Genomic DNA, 22,908 nt, shown 5'->3' on the forward strand with positions numbered 1-22,908 from the left:
TGCTTGCCTGATTTTATCTGTATACCCATATCCTCTCAACTCAACTCAACCCATATGTGTCTCTTGTGCAAGCAATGCAAAGGTCTCAAACCTCAGGCAGCTTTCCCAGTCGCAAGTCCCTTAAGGCATTGTTTAGAAAGTTATCTCAGCAGCCTTGAGATTGTTAATGTTAGGTAGACCTGCTCCCTTGTGTCCCCCTTGTCTGCCATCTAAGAACTAAGCTTTCAGGAAGATTTACATTATTCCTTAGCTGACAGGAGCAGGTGTCTGTATCCAAACTAGATGGATGAAACAATGCACTCTTGCTAGCCTTCTGGGAGTTTGACATCTTGGAGGATACGAAGCAGAATCTGTTTACAGGACCAGATCTCAATACGACTCTGTACACCAAGTCTCTAATGAGCTTTCCCGGAGAATAACATTTCAAACTGTTGTGACAACTTGTTGCAGGGGGAATTGTGTGAATTTGGTGGGTCTCCTTTGGGAGACAGCTCCTGGAGGCTTGCACCTGATATCTTCCAAATTTTCCTCATATCCCTTTCTTCTGTGTTGATGTTTTCCTGTCTTTCTGCTTTTTTGAGTTCTTAGCCTAGTCTATACAGTGGCAAAATTTCCAAAATCTATAATACACTTTCAGAAAATTATTAACAAATAACTTCAACTTTGCCTTGTATTAAAAAAGTCCAAAACTCACAAAAACTAAGGAGCTACATAAATATCTCAGCTATAATGTTATAGGCACTTGCTTAGCATGATCAAGGTCCTGGGTTCAATGGTGAGAAGCTCACACATACCCACACCCACTCACACCCACACCCACACCCCCTTTGCACACATGCATGAACTTTACAACAAATATAAATGATGTCCTTCCAGAATGGAGAGATAAATTGAGATTCTCTATGAAAATCTGTTTTTTTGCGGCAGCAAGTGTGTCTGAGTAAAACCCAGTATCTGGTAGACACATGAAGGAGCTTGCTATGTGGAGCACTAACTTGGCTCTCCTTTAGGATGGTCCCTTATCACCACATGGTAAACTTTGACATTTTGTATACAAAACCTTAAACTTTTATCTTCCTTTCTTCCCATGAAAAAAATAATGTCCTGTGCACTATTAAAGGCAAAAGTACTGAGACACTTTGGCAAAATTTTTCTTTCTTGTGAATTATTTACGTGTGCTTTGTTCCAAGCCACTAACCCATGGAGTTGAAGGGGCTCTCCACAGGAAAGCTCCTAACAACAACAACAACACAACAACAACTTCTTTCTCTTCTTCTTCTTCTTCTTCTTCTTCTTCTTCTTCTTCTTCTTCTTCTTCTTCTTCTTCTTCTTCTTCTGTTTGCTTTGGATCCAGTTTTGAAAAGATATTTTAAGTATAGATGAACTCTTCACCTGCTTAATAATAAAGTAAGTAATTGGCACTAGATAGTGTAGCTTAAGCTTTACCATTGAGGACTGAGGGACATGTTTTCTTGGTCTCTTCCCTCTTTGGGGGGAGTTTTTCCATTTTCTTTTCTTCTAAGAAGATAATAGGCCCTCTATGATCACCTCTCTGTGAACTCCGTAGCCTGTCCCAGTCTTTCAACACACATGTATTGCATTCCTACTGGTTTCTTGATGCTGTGTTAAGTGCAAGTTCAGCAGTAAACATGGCAGCCATGTTTCTGTCCTAGTGGAGGCTACAGGGTTGCCAATCCTGTCTCACCTTGTTGTCATCCACATTTCTCTTTCCCATTTCTATGCACTGGAATCTTTCACTTTAGGATGGTATGGACCTTTTTTTTTGGTATACATTGTCTCTAAAACAGAGAATCCTTTGAAATTAAAATGAAGTAATATTTTAACTCAGAAATTTACAAGTGGAGTCTAAATAGGTAGAAAAAACAAAATTAATCCACAAGCAAAAGGGTTTATAATATGAATCATAAGTTTTCAGGATAAAGGTCTCTTCTATTGAGATTTTTTTATATAAAAGGAGTCCTCAGACATGGTATTTATGTGTAATAGTCCGATGTAAGAAGACGTTATTCTTCACTATCTCCATCTGTGTATCACACAACTTTATTTGTGAGGTTGCAATGATCAGAACGATCATGAAAACCATGACAGATATTAAAAACAATAGGTTAAGGCTGGAAAGGTGGGTCAGAGTGTAAAGGTGCTGACCTCCAATCCTGACAACATGAGTTTAATTCTCAGACCCCACATGATGGAAGTAGAGAACCATCTCCTGTAAGCCGTCCTCTGACTTCCAGATGCATACCTCAGCCCATGTGTGTACACACACACACATATACACATGAATAAATGTAAAATTTGAAAGTCGTCATTTATAATGCTTAAGAAATTTATGTGCTTTATTGTGTTGTAATGAAAAGTGACCAGGTCCTTCTGCATGTCAACCCCAATGGTAACCAGCCTTGCAGTGGAGGCACTCTGCTATTGTCATCAGTTACATACCAGAACCCAGCATGAGTGAGATGATCCTCACCTTTGCTACTTTTGACCAGTATGAACTTACAGGAGGCCTTGTTCTTTATCTTATCAAAACACAAACATTTAAGTGTACGTGTCTCTATATTCCTGGGAGAGTCACATGGGAAATCCTTTAGTACATGAAAGGTATTCAATGAACGTATGGCAAAGCATTATTCTTTGCTCTGAATTCAATTTTGTACCAATATGTCTTGGTATAATTACCCTTAAAATGCAATTTCCTCTCGCACTTAGCTTTATATTTAAAAATAGGGATCTTTTTCACTTTCTTGGCTATTGCTTTGAAGCATGAAAAACTCTTTTCTACTTATTTATACCAATGGTTTATACATTATTGGAACAAAGGACTTCTAATAAAAGAAAATACAGTATCATTACACCATTCCCACATAATTAAATTATTCCAGAATACGGTTTTAATGAACCGAAATACATAATATCAAAGCCTAAGGAATTATATGTCATTTCTAAGATAAATGAGTAAGAAACCTACTTAAAATTTCAGACTGGCAGTTTATTTACTTCCCCAGGTTCTTCACTTCTAGTGGGATAATGGTGAATGTCTGAAAGTCCTAGCAAGGAGTCCATTTCCTTTGTGTGTCTGGGCTAAGATTTGAAATGATTCAGACTAGTACAACACTGCTAATTGTGAGGGACAGGTACTCTCATTTGAAGTGATTTGACATGGACAATCTCATCCTATATGAAGAATACAATGAAAGATAGGACCACAACTGTAAGATGGGAAAAACGGAAGGCTGGGTGTGTGGGGAGAGGGAGTGATGGGTGTTAGGGCAGGCCAAATTTTTATGGGATGTGTATAATATGAAGAGGAGCCAAAGCTTTCTAGTTCTTTGAGATTAGAAGAAGGTATCAAATTTTCAGTTGCTATTTCATCAAAAGAAACTGTGATTTTTCCTCAAATGATCTGGAAGGAACTCAAAAAATTGTAACATCCTTAACAAAATATAATTAATTTTATACCTTCTCAAATCTCTCATGGGGTTGAAGACTATAGTTTAGTTTTAAAATTAACCTTAGTTATTTAAGGGTTAAGATTTTTTTAGGCCTAGATAGATGTTTTAAGCTGATAAAGATGAGATATGATAGATGTTATTTTATATTCAGAATTTTAGACTCACCAAGATAGGAAGACGTTTTCTTCAAAGTTACCAGATACAAATAGCCAAAACACTATCAATGTAACATTTATATATTACCTGATTGTTTCATGGTTCTTCTTGATGTAGGCAGTTCATTGTATACATGTGTAATAATATAAATGTATATGTAAAAAAAGAAAAATAATATAAAAAGAAAAAACAGGAAAAATCTTTCTCATCTACTTAGAGAAGTTTAGAGGAGCTTATACAGAGCCACATGTTCAGGGGGGAAATTCAGACCCAGCTGTTTGTTTATGTGAGTGAGCTTGGGCAGTTATCCTTTGTGCCTGTGATTTTGCGCCTTTCATCTTCAGTAGACAGCACTAACCATCTGGACACTTTAGATATATGAAACCATTTTATTTTCATAGTAAATCAGTAGAAGCATAATGTAAGTACTCATCTACAGATAGAGAAATTGAAGCCCAGGCAGTTTGTAGCAGTACATTTTTACGATAAATATTTTTAGAATTTAAGTGTAAATATTATCCCAAGAGAATGTTATACCAACTACTGACCTCATTGGGCCACATAGTGGAAATCCAGAAAGTTACATGCAATATACCAAGCTTAGATTCACAGAAGTACCTGGTAAGCGCTGCACAGGTTCATTTGTCATTACTTTTTGGGTACACAAAATGTTTGCCACTGATATCCGTGGTGGTTAGAAAAGGAATGGCTTCCATGGGCTCATATATTTGAATTCTTGGTCATTAGGGAGTAGAGCTACTTGAGAGGGCTTAGGAGGTTTGGCCCTATTGGAGGAGGTGTGTCACTTGAGAGGGGCTTTAAAGTTCTAAATGTTTAAGCCAGGTCCAGTCTCTTGCTTCTTTCTGCTGCCTATGGATCCAGAAGTAGTTTTCTCGGCTCTCCTAGCACCATGTCTGCCGTGTGCCGCAACGCTTCCTGCCATACTAATAATGAACTAAATCTTTGAAACGCTATGCAAGTCCCAATTAAATGCTTTCCACTGTCATGGAGTCTCTTCACAGGAGAGAACATTGACTAAGACGGTATGTAATATAAAATAAAAGAAAAACAGAATCGATATTGAATTATTACTTATTTTCTAGTTAATATTATTCTCTGATGGATAAGTAAATCAATTTGAATTGAATGAATGAAATGCTGAGGTTGACTAAGTTTAGTGGAAAGCATGAATTTCTTCCTATTGAGTGAGGTTTAAGACCTATTAGGCAGTTTTTGGTTACCACCAGGCTATAAATGCCGCTATTGCATCTTTCCAAACATCTTGCAGTGCTGGTCATTGTTGTAGTTCATAAGCATTACAGCCAGATAGGATATTGATTGCTCTTCTCCACTGGAAGCTTGTATTATAATACAAACCCCACATCTAAAACTCAGGGAACATCTTGAGAGAGGGGAAAGAAAGAAAGTAAGACGCAGCAGAGCAGAGGATCTGCTTGGAGATAGTGTCTTCTTTAAGGGTGGGTGGGTAGGTGGAGAAATAGTGAAAGAGCTTAGGGAGGAGGGAGTGAATCTGAAAGGAGCAAATAGTTTAGAAAATAAGATATCCACATAATGGTTGGGTTTCTGAGGCAAATTTCTCCCTGGATGGTTAATGGGATGATCCTATATAACCTTCATTTCTAGGAGCTGTATTACTGTTATGTGATATTTGCAGTGCCTTACCATGAAGCCCTGCATTCCCCAGGCTAATCAGTTTCCCTCCTAAGCTCATTGTTGTTGATGATGATACTTAAATACTTGAAGAACTGGCATCTAGTGTTGGGTTAGTATGTCAACACTGTCCAGTACTCCCAAATAACCTTCACATAGTAACATATAAAAAAAAAAAACCTGATTGATTCATCAACATGAGTACCAGCAGTTGATTAGCATCTCATTTTAATTTTTTACTGCCAGCGGATTCCAAATGTTTAAGTAGTTGAGATATAAGACCATACTCTTTTTCTATAATTTTTTTCTTTCTATTCTATTCCATTAGGAAAGAAAGTGCACATAACAAAACAAAAGACAGCCATGATCAAAATTGTAGGGTTAAGAGGTGATACGACAGGCATAAATGGGCTGATAGGAGAGAGTGTGCTGAGGTTTGGTAGGAGCAGGAGATCTCTGAAGGCGTGCCAAAGGTAGGCATCCAGGAACAATGAGAGTGCATGAGAAGGACAAGATGCTTCCCGATCTGAAAGCAAATTTTTTCTGAGAAGAGAGAAAGAGGGTGCAGTGTCTTGGGGTCAGTCTATACTGAAAGACTAAGGCAGAAACCAACATATTTTTAAAAGGCATTTATGTAAGAGAAACTTTAACAGTAAGCAGGGAGTCATGTCTCTTCTCAAGTGAGTGAAGGAGGATAAGCTATAGAAAGAACTGTACTGAATTTTGGGTGAGGGTAGACTTGTTCATCTGTGTTTCAGGATAATGTTCTCAGGTCTGGCACAGATCTGGTCTTGTCACTGTTGCACTAGAGGACAAAGCACGTCGCAGATCTGATGAACATTTCTCAAAACAATTAGGAACCATTTAAACAACTACATACACACTGTTCTAGGAAAATTAGTCAAATCCAGAGTCATCGAAAAATTATAAATGATAAAGTATGGAAGTCGATAGTGTAAGAATAAAACAAAGAAGAACAAAGAGAAGAAAGGGGGTTGGGAGGCAAAAGGAAAGAAGAAAAAAACACTGAATACGACTACAGAAAATTTGTGGGGGGTTAAGTAAACAAAATTTATGCCAATGGAGAAGCTAATAATATAAGCAGTTACTAGGAAAGGATTTTCCGTGATGAATTTAGCCTGACTGTTGCTACAAGACACTTCAGATTCAGAGTAAATGGCTCTGATAGGCCATGCGCAGGCCTTTGCCAGGGGGTCCAGAGGGGCTAGAGACGGGAGAAAAACATTTTTGTAATTTTAAATTAGATTCCTATTTAACTGCATCTAGACATGCTGTGATTATAAGTAATATTATTTCTGATTTTTTTGAGTGGGTGCTAAGGGCCACCAATTAAAGTGAACTTCTGAAATCTCATGAGCTCATCTGCTCATGGAACAAAGAAAAAATAAAATTCATTTCCCCCTTCCTCATTGTTTCCCTTTTATATATTATAATTCTCGCTGTCTTTCTACAGAGTAACACACAAAATGAAAAATAGGAATAGAACAGCAATACCTTCGAGATAACGTAACAAAATCACTTTCCGGACAGTCAGAGCAGCGTTATTCTGCCGGAGATCCGGGACTGAATGCTGTAGCTCTATTTTGATGCAGAGTTCAGTGTGGGCATGCTTATCTAGAAATGATGCTGATTACTTTTGCTGCTTCAGAGGCTTTGAGGAGACCTGTGAGATCAAGGTGAAAAGGACAAAAGAGATTTTAAGATTTGAGAAAGGGACACATAAGTGAGTAAGTAAATAATATCCCTGAATTTTTCTCCCACCTGCTGTGCTTCATCTTTCTCTTGGAAACATGCTTCATAGTGAGCATTTTTTTTGCCACAGTTAACCCTGTTCTACTTTCCTAATGTTAGCGTATTCATGAAGAAGGCAGAGGGAAATACAGGAAAAGTCAACTTGACAACGGAGTAGATGAGAAAGAGACGGGTACTGGATATAATGCACATATGTGGCTATATTAGGCAACTGAAAGTCCCTTGAGACCAGGAGGCAGCATTACCATTATTTCACTTGAATGTAGGATGACAACCATATGGGGGCGAACACTTCTCAAATACCACTTTGATATGATGTAAAGAAGAAAAGTTAGCTGGGAACAGGAACAGAAGTCTTTATAAGCAGTGGACTAGTCAAGAGAGCCTTGAGGGAGCAAGGAGGACATGGAACAAAACAGGAATTTCTGAGCATTGATGAGTGGGTTTGAGCACAAGCTAAAGAGACAGATGGTGGTAGAGCTGGGAGAACTAGTCACACTGCGCTGCTTCTCCGTCACCTGTTTCCTTAAACTGTTTCTGTTAGGAAGGAACCCAGATACACACACCTTGGGACAGGATGAAATGCTGTCCTTTCATTTATTACACCATGAAGGCTGGACACTGGAAGAGGAAAGAATGTGTAAAATTCCATTTGAAAATGCTTCTTAATTTCATTGTTCACAAAGAAATTTTTTTGTCTTAAAAAAAACCAGTCTTATTCATTCTTTCCCATGGTAAAGTGAAGTACAGTACTTTATTCTTCTTATAAAGAAAACAAAGGTCTGACAATGACAGGGTATGTGAAATATTGCTTCTAAAGTAGAAAATAAACCTCGCATTTTCTCTCTCCTGGATCCAAACCTATTCTATTTCAATCCATACATGTGTGCACCTGTGCATATGTGTATTATATCCTCATGTGCATATTGTGTGTTTCCTCTTTGTTCCTCATTAGATACCATTATTTTTCTACTGAGCAAAGAAAACTATATTTCTGTGTGACATAAAGATACTTTTAGTAGAATGTAGTTTTTGAATAGCCTACTGAGTATATAGGTTTTCTCTATATTGTTAAATAAGAAAATTTATGTTATATTTATTGTTTTACCTTAAATTACTGTCCATAAAGCAAAATAAATAAGTTTCCTTTCTTTTTCAACCTCTAGAAAAATACCCCAAGCCAAATGTCTTTATGGTTTCAATCATTTTTTCTGGAATTCAGCCTCCCTAAAAGTAACAGCCCCTGCTGATTAGCTCCGAGAGTGAACTTCAAAAAGCATTGCTGATGGCTTCTTTGCAAGAGCTTGTGTATTAGAATCTGAAGTTATTTGAACAATATTTCTTCCTTGGGTACATAAGAGTAATATTCATGTAATGACATTTGGTGTCACTTTATAAAATAAATGTCATACTGAAAAGTATAAGCTAAAATGCAAGACTGTCATTTAGGGAAAGCAAACAACAACAAACAACAAAGCTCTCCAGGCTTAAATATAGGAGCCACTGTAGCCCTCCTTTGTTTTTTCTAGACTCTCTTACCTCAAGAATAAAGATGCCGTCTTCCAAGCATTGAAATGATCCAAGCCTTCTAAGGGAACTGTGACTTCTCAGATCTTTCTGTTAATTCCTGAACATTCTAGTAGGAAGTCAGATTTGCTTCTAAGAGAATTTAAGGAAATATGGCTTCTTTTAAATAGACGGCAGCAATCTTGGTGTCTTGTCCAGTGGTTTCTACCAAACGTTAGGTCCTACCACCAGAACACGTTCTGTACACGTTGACAAAGGTATCATTACTGACCTGTATTTGAACCTTGAAGAGTCATAGTGTGTTTCAGTGATATCTTGGGCCAGTCATTCAGGAACAACTAAAGTCAGAGTGTCTCTAGTGAACAAAAGAGAAAAAGTTTGACTGTGATGAGCCTGGTTACTAGCTTTTGTGTGTATGGTATATTTTTGATTTCTCAGGATTTTCAGGTTCAGTGCCAATACATATGACTTCATTTCAGATATATCAAATGACCACAATAATTGGCTTAGTTCGGGCTACCAGAGAAAAATATCACAATCTAAGTGCCTTGTAAGTAGCATAATTTAATTTCACAAATTCGTTTGATGAATTTCTAATCTTGTTCGTATGTACTTGGAATGAACATATTTATAGAGTTGTTGGTGGTGTTTTATGAATGAAGGCAGAGAGTTTAGAGATAAACAATTGCTACCCTGACTGACTTCTAAAAAAAAAGAAAAGGGAAAGTTTGCAGAACAAATTCTGGGTTGTCAACCAGCTGGTGAAGACCTTGGACAGGACAAAGCAACACGGCCTCTCTACACTCCTCATCTCATTGTTTAATCTGAGCCATTTGATTGGGGAAACTACAGCTGTGCAGCGCTCCCAAGGATTTACCCACGCTCATCTCTGGATGAAATAGTTTAAAATTGAGTTATCTCATCTCAGAGCATGAGATACAAGGAAATAAACAAAGTCAACTTATTTTTCTTCACAACCTATTAGTGTGCCCACATTCCTATCAAATTTATGAGATGATATGCATGGCCCATGAATAATGAACCGTGGGATCTGATTATCATGAACAGAGTCAGCACAGCATGAAAACAATTTACATTATAATTAATTGGTAGCTTATTTTGAAATATTCACAATAGTCAACTTGCTATATGACCTTGGTCCAAAAGTAATTTCATTTTTATAAAAGTAAATGGTCACTTTCATGTCAAATATGACAACTATTTCTTTAGTAATAATAAATGACAGCTATATATGAGAAATTGACAGAGAAAACATGCTAAAATAAACACATTTCTGTAGCATTTTTCCTCATATGTTATCTGATATGGCTTTCCTTCTGATTAGAATTATAGTTTCCATTGAGGTTTAGTTTTGTTTTGTTTCTCTTGGAATGGTGCAGGGTGGGGAACTGAGTAAAAGTCTTCATTCACTTTGATGTTTTCAGATAATTAAGGGGATGGGTATATCTCATTAAATCTCTGGGAAATTAAGTTTCCATACTAAAGAGAGGGAAAATCTTCCTTAACAATTAGTCCGAAGGCTGCTTCTCGCAGGTGCACCATGCTTAGAATTTTATGATCCGAGTAAGAGGATCAAGAAAAGACAAGAAAAGCAATCCCTGAAGAATAAGCTAACCAGACTGCTTTCCAGACAGTCAGAACAGTGTCCCCCCACTGTATAAATGGGATTGAAGGGGTTAAATAGTTCCTTATGATGTGGACTTTAACATGGGCATACTGGCCAGGGAGCAACAGTAATGCTATACCTGAGTCAGGGTTTTTGATGAAAGAACAAAGGAGATAATAGGATTGGAGGAAGAGAGAAATAAGTGAAGAACTTTCTCCTAATTTTTTTCCTCATCACTCTTTGCTTCATTTTCTCTTGAAGAAAATATTTTAGTGTGTGTGTGTGTGTGTGTGTGTGTGTGTGTGTTGCCAGATTTTTCTGTTTTACTTCCCTTTGCATAGAGTAGTAGCAAAGAAGGCAGAGGAGGAAAAGAAGAAGAAAACAGAAGAAAAATTAAAACTTGACACAAAAGGGCAGATCCAAAAGGTAATGATACTTGAAATTTGCTAATTTTACTTGTTCACATGCTAATGATAAAGGATATACATCAGAACCCCAGTCTTTAACATAACATCACACACACACACACACACATACACACACACACACACACACACACACACACACACACATACATACACATACGGGGGGAGGGAGAGAGAGAGAGAGAGAGAGAGAGAGAGAGAGAGAGAGAGAGAGAGAGAGAGAACAGCACACATTATAAGCAAAATACTTTGAATGAGAAAATAAAATTCTTTCCAGATGTAAGTTTAAAACTCTAAAAGAAAATATACTAGTCAGCAGGGAAATGTAAGTCAAATAAAGAAGAAATCACAATTATAAAAATAAGAACAACACTCTCCATTCTACTGTGGAGAAAGTTCTGACCATTGCCTAGATCTGGGTAGGAGTTTAAAATTTACAGCCTGTATTGTCCTTGGCTGGTACCTTAGTTTGAGTGGGACCAGTGGGATATGACTTTCTCACGTACTCTGGTGCCTCACATTTGACCATGTCCCCTGGACAGGGAGACCTGGTGGCACTCAGAAGAAGGACAGCAGGTTACCAAGAAGAGACTTGATACCCTATGAGCATATACAGGGGGAGGTAATCCCCCTCAGGAACAGACATAGGGGAGGGGAATAAGGGGAAAATGGGAGGGAGGGAAGAATGGGAGGATACAAGCGATGGGATAACCATTGAGATGTAACAAGAATAAATTAATAGAAAATATAAAAAATAAATAAAAAAATAAGAACAACAAAAAACATGATTTTAAAAGGGAAAGGGAAACACCAAAGGGTCTAGACCCCATCAGGATTTCAGAATTCATTTGTTTGCAATTATCTTTTTTTAAATTGCCAACTGGTTGCTTAAACAATTAGGCACTGGTTTTCCTTGGAAAGAGTGACTATAGGACGTTTGGCTGGCATTGATTTAGTGGCTCAGTGTTACAAAAGTCGACAACTTCAGGTATCTGTCTAATTTTCTCTGGTGTCTATAGGTAACTATAGTAGCTCAATTTCACTTTCTGGATATGTAGAAGGGACTGGACATGCTAATATGACTATAATTTTATCCCAAGAACTGTAGCCTCCAACCACCCATGAAAATATTAGACATTAGAAAACATGTCATCCATATCATTATGGATAATATATCACTTTATAAATTCTGAACAGACAAAGAAATAGAAAAGAAATAAGCATCAAATCTTCCTGATCTTACCAGAGTCAGGCAATGGAGATGAAGGATGGGCAGGCACTAATACAGCTAAACTAATATATCCCCAGGAACAGAGTGACAGTGAGGAATGTGCAGATGTTTTTGCTTCTATCATTCATGACTCCAAACACTCTAAAGGGACCATTTAAAAGACTGCTTAAAGGGAAAAAGTGATATGAACTTTTTAAAAAAATTTTTTATTAATTTATTCTTGTTACATCTCAATGGTTATCCCATCCCTTGTATCCTCCCATTCTTCCCTCCCTCCCATTTTCCCCTTACTCCCCTCCCCTATGACTGTTCCTGAGGGGGATTTCCTCCCCCTGTATATGCTCATAGGGTATCAAGTCTCTTCTTGGTAGCCTGCTATCCTTCCTCTGAGTACCACCAGGTCTCCCAATATGAACTTTTATATGCAATTACATAAAAATAAAATATTTTATTAACTCTCTGGCTTCTCAGACAAAAAACATGCATGACAAGCTTTATTTTAGGTGCATAGTGATAGGACTTACACAGTGTTTTATAAAAATTACCCATTGCCTATAAAAACTAGATACACTGTATACTTTATGAAATACCACACTATGAAAACTATGAAAAAATATAAAACACCAAAATAAAAGAAAAATATTTAAAGTTCCACAATTCCAAGTTAACCGCTGTAAACATTTTGAATAGCTTTCCAGTCTGTCCTGGGGCGTGATCAGTAGCCTATGCGCTGTCTTTGCAGTGGATTTAAAATGCTTTCCACATCGGATGTGTCCTTCTGTACCAGAATAATCTTCATGCCAATTTTGCTTTGGCAAGTGTCGTGGTTAATTTGACCAGTCCATGATTGTAGGCCATAAAGTTTTCTACCTGTAACTTTTCACAGTATGGAATGGTTAATATTATTATGTCTACTAACAATCATAATAAATGTACTCTGTGTGAGCCATTTTAAAGCAAAAGTTACCATACTGAGCACATTATTTATTAAATAGCTTACTTCTCAAGGAACTGAGTCAAATAGTACCATTAACTTTTCTCCACCTATGATGAAACCATGTCTTAGGAGCACAGGGCGCTTTGTCGAGTCCAATAAACTGCAGCTATAATACTTGCAATCTGCACTGCATGTGGATATCACTGAAAGATTTTTGGGAAAAATGTCAACAGATTTTGCTCTGAATTACAACATTATGCCCAACCTTGTCTCTCTTGACAATAGAGATAATTGGTCCCTTCATAGGAATCTAAGTCCATCCATGGGAAGGAGACTCTTGTCAGTTTTACAATAAGTGACTGTTAAAAGGTAACTTCTAAAAATGAAGGTAAACAGTTGTAAACCAGCTGTCAGCACAGGCAATGACTTAAGAAGTGCTAAAGGGACAGTAGTGACATCCTATCTCAGACTTTCAGGAGGAAAACATTTAGAGACATGGAGACATGGCTCTACCTAAAATTAGCGTTTGAGGACATTGAAAGAATATATAATATTTCTGTTGGGAATGATTTTCTCAAAACAGGTTGATACGTGCATGTGTGTGCATTTCTGTGTGTTTGTGTGTGTGTGTGTGTGTGTGACAGAGAGAGAGAGAGAGAGAGAGAGTATGTGAGTGTAGCCATTTTATATGTATGTGAATGTAATCTCATACCATAACATATAGCACCACTGCTTGTTGATTTTAGAGCTTAATGTATTTTCATATTTATTATTTCTTTGGATTTTCCAATGAAATAAAATGGCATACTACCTATCTATATCTCATGAAGATGTAAACGGATAAGTTCAGGAGCTGAGTTGCAAATTGTGCTTGTTTGTTTTAATTTACATTTTTTATACATTTGAAGGTTTTCTTTTAAGAGTGAGGCTGAGAAGGACTGAGAGAGGGTGAGCTAATAAAGTTGGGTAGGAGGGAGTTAGGGAGGATCTGGGAGGATCTTGGGAAGGGCAAACCATGGTCAAAGTATACTGCATGAAAAAAAATAATATTTCATAAGTTGAAACTCAAAGGGTCAGTAGACCTGTTCTCTGAGGGTCAAAGGTCAGACAAATATTTGGAAGTTAACATTTAAAATAATATTCCAAAATGCCACAAAATTGTTCTGTAAGTTTTTGCCCTTGCTAACATTGACAGCTCTGTTTCCATTACTATGACCTCTGAGGGGGGAATCATTACTTTTGAAGTACTAAAACTTTATTATGTTTGTGCATCTCGTATTTTATAAAGCTTCTGGGCCTGTCTTGCAAACCAGTTATCATTGTAGCATTTCTGGGTAAGGCTAGTGATCCTGTTCTCTCTGTGGTAGCGTGCACAGCACCACATAGCACTCCGTGTGCCAGCCAGCAGGGATTAGGCTAGCAGGACTGTACCAGTTTGCTTTCTCCACGCTGTACGAGTTAAGTATGTGCTGTCTTCAGAAATAAAGTCCTAGTTTCAAGTTGTAGGTGATTCAAGAGCACTTTCAGAAGCCTTTAAACATTGGGTGTATCTACCTGACCTTAATGGCCAATGATTCCAAAAGGTGTAAGCCATTACTTAATGACTAAAGATTTTTTTTTTTGTAAATATGTTTTAGAAAGACTAAGCTCATCCAAGCATGAGATGTGAATGAGTCTGGATGATTGCCTATGGTATTTTGATAATAAATTCCTGGAAGAAAGAAAAACAGTTGAGTACACAGAAGCCTCATAGGTCTTCTGGTTATCAGAAGAACATCGATACATTCCCCTTCCCACCACCTCAGTTTAGACTGTTGAAGAGCACCACTCATAAATGCTTTCATTTCCCGGCTGTTATTCATTTACAGAACAAAGGATCATCAAAAAAAATTATTGAAAGACAACTATTATGCATGGCCTAAATACATAATGTTGAAATTCATTTCGTGACCTCAGAATGTGGCTGAACCTTAAGATATAAAAGAGGTAGCCAAGCTAAAAATGAGGTAATTAAGGTAAGCCTAATAAGTTGTGATTGTTGTCCTTGTAAAGTAGGGAGAGTAGGGAGGCCAAAGAAAAGGCTAAAAGGACCACAGGGAGAAGATGACTATCTGCAAACCAAGGGAGATACCCCAGAAGACACTGAGTCTACTGATTCTTTGATCTTAACACTTAGTGATGTCAGAACTATGAGATAAGCTTTCCTGTCTGTGGAGATATATCAAATCACCTGTGTATAATGCTGCTTCAACCCAGGAGTACTGTTTGGTTCCGAGCAAAAGATTTCATGACTTCCTAAGAAACAGCCCTTCCTTTTCTCTCCCTTCATCATCTTCCCTTTCCCTTCTTCCTTCTGCTTCTAAAGATACTTTAGGCATACTATCTCTTTCCTGCTAAGTCCTCAAATGAAGGATAAACAGAAGCCCAATTACATGGGCTCTTAGATATTTGTTTTGACAGAGAGGAAATAAAAATTGGAGTGAGTGCATGCACAAATCTCATAAAATTTAAATATTATTAGTATTTAAGATTACATTATTAGTTGAGTATTTTATAATCAGACTACAAGATAACACTGTTAAAGCTTAATTAAATTAGCATTTTCTTAAGGACTCCGCAATCAGTGGTACTAGAAAAGTAGATTAGTTGTTTCAGTGCTGTGTATTAGCATGAATCATTTTCTATTAATTTTCAAAATATGTAATAAAGTTTTTCTCTGCTACAAATGAGTAACAACCTTTTTAAAAGGCTGATAAGATGAGGGCTGAGGAGTTCATTCAGTGAGTAAAATGCTTACTGAGCATGTTCTAGAAGCATCTATAACCTCAACGTTGAAAAGAAGAGGGACATATATAGGTATCTCCAGGGATTTCCTGGCCATCCAGTCTACCTGAATCATTGAGCTCTAGGTTCAGAGATAGACTCTGTAGGAAAAAAATGTAGGTAGAGAGCAATAAAAAGGCATTGTTGATCTCTACCATTCATACACACATACAAGGACATATGTACCCATACACACATGTGAATACACATAAACACACCACACACACAAAAGATAAATGTAGAAGTTAGCCTGGTGATGGTGGTGGTGGTGCTCACCTTTACTCTCAGCACACAGGAGGCAGAGGCTGGTGGATCTCTAAGAGTTTGAGGCCGGCCTGGTCCACAATGCGAGTTCAGGACAGCCAGGGCTACATAAAGAAACCCTGTCTCAGGTTTAAAAAAAAAAAAAAAAGGAAAGAAATGTAGAAGTTACCATATAGTTTGTCTTTCCAACAATTCTAGAAAACTTCTAGATCATCAGTGAGTAACTGACAAATAGTTCCAAATGAAAGTGTTGGCATCTGTAAGACTCTGGCGAATAGTTCCAAATGAAAGCATGAGCATCTTGCCTGAATTTTTAATAGTGTGTAGTTGAAAAATCAATGAAACTGAACCAATCACACTCCATCAAATAAATTACACATGAAAAAAATCCTCTGGGATCTAGAATCTGGACAAAGGACAGTCCCAGGTTGCCCACAAGAGAAGTGGTTCTAGTAGAAGATGGTAACTCATCACATAAAGAAATGTAGAAAGTTCTGTACTTAGCTAAACCTACTTTACACTCATTGTTTAATCTTAGGAGTGAAGCATGATGGGATGGGATACTAACTGAGAAGAAATTTAGCACAGTAGGTTGTTTTAAATGCTGCCTCTGTAACTCTATGGATAACTGAGAGAAGCTCTTCAAGGGAAGTCAGGCCTCCTGTGCTGTGGTTGATTTAAAGTGGTAGTCTATGCTCATAGGGTATCAAGTCTCTTCTCAGTAACCTGCTGTCCTTCCTCTGAGTGCCACCAGGCCTCCCCCTCCAAAGGACATGGTCAAATATGAGGCACCAGAGTACATGTGACAGTCATACCCCACTCTCCACTCAACTGTGGAGAATGTTCTGCCCATTGGCTAGATCTGGGTAGGGGTTTAAAGTTTACCACCTGTATTGTCCTTGGCTGGTGCCTTAGTTTGAGCGGGACCCCTGGGCCCAAATCTGCCTTTCATAATGTTCTACTTGTAGGTTTCTAGGACCCTCTGGATCCTTCTACTTTGCTATTCTCCCATGCTTCTCTCATCCAGAGTCTCAATAGGATGTCCTCTCCTCTGTCCCAGTTTCCTGGTAAGTGAACAGGGGGAGGTAATCCTCCTCAGGAACAGTCATAGGGGAGGGGAATAAGGGGAAAATGGGAGGGAGGGAAGAATGGGAGGATACAAGGGATGGGATAACCATTGAGATGTAACAAGAATAAATTAATAATTAAAAAAAAGAAAATTAAAAAAAATAAAAAATAAGGTGGTAGTCTAATAAGGCAAGGTTGCAAAGACTGGAAAGCTGTCTAGAGAAGACAGGGGCTAGTGGCAGTAGCCAGACTATCCAGCTAATACAAATCTCCCAGGCATTTCTTTTTTTTTAATTTTTTATTATTAATTTATTCTTGTTACATCTCAATGGTTATCCCATCCCTTGTATCCTCCCATTTTCCCCTTATTCCCCTCCCCTACGACTGTTCCTGAGTGGGATTACCTCCCCCTGTATATGTTCATAGGGTATCAAGTCTCTTCTTGGTAACCTGCTGTCCTTCCTCCCAGGCATTTCTTGATTAAGACCCATGCTGTCTCCCACAACTAGCCTAAGCTGATCCATGAACTACAGAATACTACCAGCTGCTTCCCGTATCTATAGATTCTGTATGTAAGCATTCCACCCCACCTTGAAGATGGAAGATAGCTCTGTAACTAAGAGTGGGATGACTTATTTCCTTTTCATCACTCCACACCCAATGCAGGCTCGTAATTGGTTGGTTGTATAGCATTTACACCATAATAGATACTAAAAGGAATCAAGGGTACTAAGTATATGATAGAATAGATGCTCAGGTTATATGTCAACATGATGATATTTCTATAAGTCATTTGGACATCTGGGGATTTGATATCATAGAAGATGCAGACTGTAGAACCATTGACCCAGGAGCAGTGAGAGAGTGCTGGAATTACAGAAAGGTTCTGTATAATGCTCAGCTTCCCACCACAGTACCTGCCTGGGTTCTGACCATTTAATTTGTGATGTTTCATGTACTAAACCATTAACTGTTAAGAGATTTGGACCTAGCAGAGGTTATAGGGCTTCAAAGCTTGGCTCTCCCTCTCACTGTGTCATCAGATCAGGAACCTAATTTCTAACAAAGAAAATAGACAAACAAACCGGTTCCTTGCCATTGACCAAATGGGAGGGTCTATGACACCATCTTTATAGGACATGTTGTGGTGATTGAAGTAACCCATGGCCAATTCTCAGGAGACTACGTGCTGTAAGGCATTAAGCATAGAAAGGAAATATGTTTGGCATCACTGGGAAAGTAGACAAAAGAGAAGAAAAAAGGAAAGATAACAGGAAAAAATGGAACTCTATATGTTATGATAGCTTGAATGCAGGACATGAGTTTAAAAAACAATCCAAAGAGAAAATACAAAATTAATATACTCTCAGAGGAAAATATTAAAACATTAAAATGTAGCTAAGAATCCTCAAATAAAAGAACATACAGATGAAAATTCGAATCGTACAATAATAATTAAACTTAATCTTCAGCTCTTTACATAAAAATGGAGTATTTTTAAATTGTCCAATTTAATTCTTAAGGTGATTTGTAGTTTCTTTAAAGATTATGCACTTGAAAAATTATAATTTCAATTGGGAATACTTAGAAAGGGCTGTGGTCTATAATTTATGTCACTAGTTTTCATCATGAACAGAAAAGGTTGCTTCTTTTCCCTTCGCTTAGTTGAAGCAGGCATGGCCCTTCCAAGCAGGGAGGAACAAGAAAGACCAGCTTTAAATCCTTACCCCACACACATTGGCTCTGTGAGTATTTGTCCAATGAAAATTAATGGGCACTTGAAAGTGCCAAACAAAACACAGCTCTACCATAAAAGTCTGCATAAGACATGGCTTTGCCAAGCAGAAGGGGAAAACCTGTAGAACTTAAATACACCATGCACGTCCTGGTTCGAATAGTTAAGCTCACAGCGCAATTTGGACAGTTTGCAGTGTTTCCAACTTATTTGCTCTCAACCTGTCTTTTAAGAATTTGTTAGCACTATAAAGAGTAATGATTCTGCGTCCAGGAACAGCATACTGATATTAGCTTCATATATCTTTATCCCAGTGGTTTTTGATATCTAATTTTAAGTTTCACACCACACATAATGAGGCTAGAAAATTCTTTCCCTATGAGGAACAATGGCATGGTATTAACTTATCACAGCTCATCTGTTATATACGCTTTAGTAAAGCATTTTGTATGTTTCTTCTCTCACAGAAAACCTAAAAAAAATGTGTATTTTCATATTGCAGATACATATACCAGAGGCAATAGGGCCAGTTAATTTACTCTGAATTCCCTTGTGTTAAAGTACTCTGATACATCATCAGGATGGTGCTAAGATGGGGCCTGCATGAAGGCACTGGCCCCTTGTTTATTGAATGATCAAGTTGCACCATTACTAAATGCTATTGCTTTCTTAAAATCAGAGTATGGACAAAGACGAGTGATCATCTTCATTAGGGTGAGGTGTCTGAAAACAATTATGTGTCAAGGGTTTTTCTGGGATAATTCGCTGGACACTTAAAGTGACCATGAGCCAGCGCCTCCTACAGACTTTCATAGATGAGGGCGGATGTGGTTCTACGTCTCTGCAGTAAGATTCAATGTTTGACCTGGGGAAGAAGGACCCAAGTGTTTCATATTTGCTTTCTTTTGGCAGAGGATCTCACTCTGTAACTGAGTTTGACCGCAAATTTAGAAGAATCCTCCTGCCTCCAGAATACTGGGATTACAAGTGTGAGGAGGAATAACAAAAGGTTTCTTTTTCATGCTGAACACAGTAGTACATTCTGTAATCTTCAGGCTTCAGAGGTGGAGGCAGGATTGATGTCAGCCTGGAGTACAAGGGACAACTTTTTCAAAATCAAACAAGATCAGAAAAGTTGGGTTTTTTTTTCTAATTTATTACAAAGATGTCTAGAGTAAACTCTGCTACATATACTGCTTAAGATAATAAGATGGCTATATTCTTGTCTGCCAGCTGTGAACACAGCCTGTCTCTGACCTTCACAATAAACTCCCTATGTTGGTATTTTTATGGCTTTAATTAATTCCATGATCCTAATGTCACACAGCAAGCAAGTACTGAAACTAGGATTCAGTCTCTAACCTCGTTATTCTGTTATTGTTGATTGGATTTTTAATTGTGATTTTTTTTTGTTTTGTTTCTTGTATTTTAAGGAAAAATCCTAATTCTTTCCCAGGCTTGCAGGGAAGCTACTATATACCCTGGAATACCCTTAACTCTTGCTTTTTCCTCCCCAGGTGTTAATATTCTAAGCCTGTGTAGCCACACTTGGCTCAGAGTCTATACTTTAATGTAAATTGCTGTCACTGGTACTACTCTTATTTGAATCAGGTTATATTTTGATGAGATTCATTGATTGGCAGCTTATTCTTAGGATAATGTCCTGTACTTATCCCTCATTCATAGTGAATTAAGATAAGAATCTGAAAGTAGAGGCATTCCAGATGACTATATTGCATGATGTATATGGTGCCTTTTAAAACTGATGTGCTACAAATCACTTCCGGATATTGTTAGAATGCAAATTCTGATTCGGTAATGCAAAGCGGGGTAAAAAGCATCTGCAGCTCTCACAAGATACCAGATGAAGCTGGAGGACTATCATATTTTAAATAACAAGGGCATAAGGGAAAGAGAGGGTCAATGTGAGAAGAGGGGACAGGAAGACCCAGCTGGACAGCAACCAATTAATTAAGCTTTGCATTTTCTAGGCTGTGTGAGTGCTCCCTTGGGTGAAGTATGTACTGTGAGAGCCACCTTGTTAATCTCACTGGACTGTGTTCTAATGTTCAAATTAGAAAGTGCCCTGTGAAGTACAACAAACCAAAAATGAAACAAACTAATAAAGAATATATGGATCCTACCAAAACGAGCCTCCAACTTTTTTCATTAAGTGTCCCAGTGCTGACAGTGACTTCGGATCTCTGTATAAATGCAACTGTCAGGCAGGTTTCTCTATCCTGTGTAAACACGTGACCCGGAGATCATAGTGAATTCAATGGATTTACTCACCCAGAAAATAAGATGAGATCCATAATTTCCCTTGCCCAGGAAGTCATTTTCACAAGCTTCCTATGAAATTATACCCTGGGAAGACAATATTGCTTTCTCTCCATAAGGATATCTTATCTCAATTTCATAACTCCCGTCACTTCTTATGACCGGAGAGTGTTTTAAGAGCGCTGCTCTCTCACATTATTGAAGTTTATTGTCAATTCTATCTTTCCTCCTACCCTCCCCAAATTTTACTAGCTAGTATTCTAACACAAGAAACTCATCAACAAGGGCTGGTGCTGCCTGACATCCTCAAGCCTTAGCTTTCTAATGGCTTTTGACACATGGCGACAGTTCTGCTAAGTTCCGGCAGTTCACACAGTCCCAGCAAAATGCTAGTTGTTCTGGAAACCTTTGAAAAGCATCATGGTTTGTTGATAGGCCACTTTTCCTCCTTTGAAATTCAATTATTTTTATCCAGATATTTAACAAGCATGTAATTGAACATTGTGGATCTTTCTAAGGAGAAAAAGATAGATTAAACACTGGTATTGTAACAAGGCAGTTTTGCATGCATGCATACATAGCTTCTATTTTTGGTTGAGGTAAACATCCCTGAGGTGTTTAGAAGCTTATTTGAGATAATATATGTAGTATACTATTTAAAGTGTTTAGTCATCACAGACTTCTAAAACATGATGGTTTTGTTGTCCCATGAATTAGTTTATCCCATACCTCATAAATCTGTAAGAGGCAGGGATTCTGATCTTTCCCACAGAGTTTTAAAAGTTTTGAAAGAGTGAGGGCAGTACGGAAGGAAGAGAATTTCCAAAATGTTTTATGAATAAAATTTGCTTTCCATCCAACAGAAATCGTAAGATCCCTAGGAATCAAGCCCAATGAGTTAATGCTTAAGCTAGCTGGTATTTGCATAATTGATTGAGTGAAACTAGGATTTCTCAGGATTAAAAACTAGAAAATACAGTCAGTCTATTCATAAGCTTGAGGGATGTTAATCATAGCAAAACCCTAAATAGCTCACCCTCATTTACTTAGGCTGCAAACCTTGAAGTTACAACTGTGTTGACAAATATCACCAAATTTGAGTGTTACATTATCTTCCCATGTGCAATAGGGTAGGTAGTTTTATTTAATTCTTTAAATGTATATTTTTAATTTTTTTTACATGTATGAGTATTTTTATCTGCATGTATATGGTTACACCAAAAGTATGCAGTACCTGTGGAGGTGAGAAAGAGGGCATCAGATCCTAAGAAGCTGGAATTACAGACTGTAATGAACCACTGCATGAGTGCTAGTAATTGAACCCAAGGCCTTTGAAAGAGAAGCCAGTGCTCTTAACATCTCTCTAAACAGCACGATTTCTTATATGGAACTATTATATATTTGTGTATAAAATTTGTCTGTGTGACTAAAAACAATTTTACCATGAACACTTTTAATGTGATCAAGATAGTGGTAGGAAGATTCCAGAAAATATCTATTGACTTGCCACAGCATTGTATTTCTCCATCATGACATAGCCTTCTCAGTTGCTATGATAAATTTTAAAGTATTGGTTGTTGTTTCAAATAAATAAAATTACTTAGCTGCTTAAAGAGTTACTTGCTTCCAGGGCAATATTTCACATTGTGAGCCTGCCTAACACTTTAGTTACTAAGAAGTAAATTAGTAGAAGACATCCAGCTCCATCTTTAGGACATTAATTTGTTGTCACTAATTTTTTTCTTGTGTTGATGGAGAAAGTAGGGTTAAATCATTCAGGATCTTTCCACCCACACTGATAAATTGAACTTCAATTATATTCATTCATATATAAATATGTATATATATATTGACTTATGAATTATCATTTATGGTACACATGCATGGCTAACAGCATTGTAATTAGTAATAGTTTATC

The 22,908-nt window shown here is 37.6% G+C and overlaps 1 protein-coding gene across 7 annotated transcripts in view; it reads left to right on the top strand.

Annotated features, from left to right (window-relative positions):
* Window positions 1-22,908, top strand: part of KCNIP4 (potassium voltage-gated channel interacting protein 4) — a 1,038,736-nt gene that overhangs the window by 887,752 nt on the left and 128,076 nt on the right. The window lies entirely within an intron of this gene.

The sequence above is a fragment of the Acomys minous genome, assembly GCF_964271855.1.
Source record: "Acomys minous genome assembly, chromosome: 10".
NCBI lineage: Eukaryota > Metazoa > Chordata > Mammalia > Rodentia > Muridae > Acomys > Acomys minous.